Here is a 3,574-nt window from a genome sequence, read left to right as displayed (position 1 = left end):
TCGCACTGCGCCTGCGCCGCCCCACCCCGCAACGGCAACCCCACCCCTGCGCTAGCCCCGCCCCCTCCGTTACCCGCCGCCGCCGGCCCCGCCCTCGCCCAACCGCCCGCACGCCCGGCCCCGCCCCACGTCGGCGGCCGCTTGCTCCCCACGGCCCAGCCACGCCCCCAGTTCCCAGCCACGCCCCTCCTGCCCGGCCACGCCCCGCTGAGGCCCTGCGAGGGCAGCTGCGCTGGAGTCAGCTTGGTACCTACACGGTGACACCCTGGGGAGAAGCCACATCTGTGTGTGCGCGTGCGCCCCATTACAGCCGCAGGGATGAAGACGTTGTCAAAACAGCTACTTGGACCCACAGTGCCCAAGCCATCCGCTTTATCCGCGTAAAATGCGCAGCGCGTGGCCGGGCACGGTGGCTCATACCTGTAATCCCAGTACTTTGGGAGGCCGAGGCGGGTGGATCAGGAGGTCAGGAGATCGAGACCAGCCTGGCCAACATGGTGAAACCCTGTCTCTACTAAAAATACAAAAATAAGCTGGGCATCGTGGTGTGCGCCTGTAATCCCAGCTACTCAGGAGGCTGAGGCAGCAGAATCACTTGAACCCAGGAGGCGGAGGTTGCAGTGACTCGAGATCGTGCCACTGCACTCGAGCCTGGGCGACAGAGCAAGACTCCATCTCAAAAAAAAAAAAAAAAAAATGCACAGCGCGACGGTAGTGGTGCATTCCCAGCGCTGGGCTGGCCTCCACTGCCCCTGTCACCACGGGTCCCCTACAGCAGTCAGCACACTGCCCCTCCCCCACCTGCAGCCACTAATCTCCTTCCTGAGTCCAGGAGTTTGCCTAGGCTGGGCCTTCCCTGTTAATGGAACCATGCAATATGTGGTCTTTAAGAGATTTATTTTTGCAATCTTGAAATAATTCCTGTACTTAACCTCTCACCCACATTCCCATCTCACACAGTAGTTAGTTGTCTGTTCTCTGTCTAGACATTAGGACACTTAAAGGCCTGTGACTTGCACATCGTCTTCTAAGCCAGGTCTTAATCTTTCGCTCATTTCATCACAGTTTAGACACAGGCCAATATATTACAATGATTCAGCAATGGGCTATGAAAGTTCAACCATGCAAAGCTAAACTCACACACGTATACATGAAAATAATATATCAGTTTTGGGCAAAACATCAGGTTTCAGAAAACAATACCAAGGAGGAAAGCATGGACTTAAAACTCTCAGGGACATGGCAACAGAAGTCATCTAAAGTAAAACAGAGAGAGAAGGCTAAGTGAGCAGAGCATCAGTGAGCTGTGGGGCCGTTTCAAGCAGTGTGATTTGAAGCCCCCTGGGGGTGGAAGGATGTGGAGAAAGACATTTTAAGAAGTAATGATTGCCAGGTGAGGTGGCTCATGCCTGTAATCCCAGTACTTTGGGAGGCCGAGGCAGGCAGATCCCTTGAGGTCAGGAGTTCGAGATCAGTTTGGCCAATATGGTGAAACCCCATCTCTACTAAAAATATAAAAAATTAGCCGGTTGTGGTGGCATGTGCCTGTAATCCCAGCTACTCAGGAGGCTGAGGCAGAAGAATTGCTGGAACCCGGGAGGTGGAGGTTTCAGTGAGTAGAGATTGCACCACTGCACTCCAGCCTAGCAGACAGAGCAAGACTCTGTCTCAAAAAACAAAAACAAAACAACAAAAAAAGTAATGATTGAAAAGTTTTTTGAAACTACAAACCTACAGACCCAAGAAGTTTAACGTATCTCGAACACAAGAAACACGAAGAACTACACAGAGACGGAAAGCAAATTGCTTTATTTATTTATTTATTTATTTATTTATTTATTTTTTGAGATGGAGTCTTGCTCTGTCTCCCAGGCTGGAGTGCAATGATATGATCTCAACTCAGCACACCCTCTGCCTCCTGGGTTCAAGTGATTCTCCTGCCTCAGCCTCCTGAGTAGCTGGGATTACAGGCATGTGCCACCATGCCTGGACAATTTTTTGTATTTTTAGTAGAGACGGGATTTTGCCATGTTGGTCAGACTGGTCTCGAACTCCTGACTTCAAGTGATCTGCCCACCTTGGTCTCCCAAATGCTGGGATTGCAGGCATAAACCACCGTGCATGGCCTCAAATTGCTTTAAATCAGTGAAAAACCTTAAAAGCTGCTACACACACACACACACACACACACAAAAGAGACATTGTGTACAGAGGAACAAAGATAAGAATGATTGCAGGCCAGGCGCAGTGACTCACGCCTGTAATCCCAGCACTTTGGGAGGCTGAGGCCAGCAGATCATGAGGTCAGGAGATGGAGACCATCCTGGCAAACATGGTGAAACCACGTCTCTACTAAAAATAAAAAAAAAAAAAATGAGCTGGGCGTGGTGGCACGTGCCTGTAATCGCAGCTAACTCGGGAGGCTGAGGCACGAGAATTGCTTGAACCTGGGAGGTGGAGGTTGCCGTGAGCCAAGATCACGCCACTGCACTCCAGCCTTGCAACAGAGTGAGACTCCTAAAAAAAAAAAGAATGATTGCAGACAGTTTTTCAGGAATAATGCGAGTCCGAACACGGTGGAATCACAGCTTTGAAGTGCTGAGGGAAAGGGAAAGTTCACTGACGCTGTCAGGCATCTGTATCCACAAGCTGTGTGTCTGTGAATCCAACCAAGGGTCGAAATCCTCAGAACAGAAAATTCCTTCTGTACTGAAATGCGCAGACTGCTCCTCCCTGTCGTCGTTCCTTAAACAATATGGTATAACAAGTATTTATTTAGCATCTATGTTGCATTAGGTATTATAAGTAATCTCGGTATGTATATATTTTAGTAACAGGGTCTCACTCTGTCTCCCAGACTGGAGCGCAGTAGTGCAGTTACAGCTCACTGCAGCCTCGACCTCCTGAGCTCAACCGATCCTCCTGCATGACTCTCCCGAGTAGCTGGGAGCACAGGCACACACAACCATACCCTGCTAATTTTTATTTTATTTTATTTTTTGTAGACATGGGATCTTACTATGTTGCCCAGACTGGTCTTGAACTCCTGGCCTCAAGTGATCCTCCCACCTCAGCCTACCAAAATTACAGAGATTACAGGTGTGAGTCATCACGCTCGCCCCTACAGATGATTTAAAGTGTATGGAAGAATGTGCATAGGTTATATGGAAACATGATGACATTTTACATAAGGGGCTTGAACATTCATGGATTTTGGTATCCATGGGGGGTACTGGAACCCATCCCACAGGGCTACTGAGGGATAACTGTAGTTCTGTACCCAGCAAAGATATTTTTCAAAAACAAAGGCAAAATAAAGACTTTTTTGAACTTATAAAAGCTAAAATAATCCATCACTAGCAGACTTGCACTATAGGACATGTTCAGGAAGTCCTTCAGACAAAAGGAAGGTGAGACTGGATAGAAGTCACGGTCTCCACAGAAGAATGAAGAGACTGGACGAGTTAAAGCTATTTATTATGAGCCTTAGCACAACCACTGCAATACAACAACAAAGAGTGATGGCTAATAAGTCGATAAAGGAGAGAAAATGGAATCAGACTCTCAAAGGGGC

This window comes from Rhinopithecus roxellana, chromosome 13, assembly GCF_007565055.1.
Source record: "Rhinopithecus roxellana isolate Shanxi Qingling chromosome 13, ASM756505v1, whole genome shotgun sequence".
In the NCBI taxonomy this organism is placed as follows: Eukaryota; Metazoa; Chordata; class Mammalia; order Primates; family Cercopithecidae; genus Rhinopithecus; species Rhinopithecus roxellana.
The sequence above is the reverse complement of the archived record's forward strand: the minus strand, read 5'-3'. Positions refer to the sequence as shown.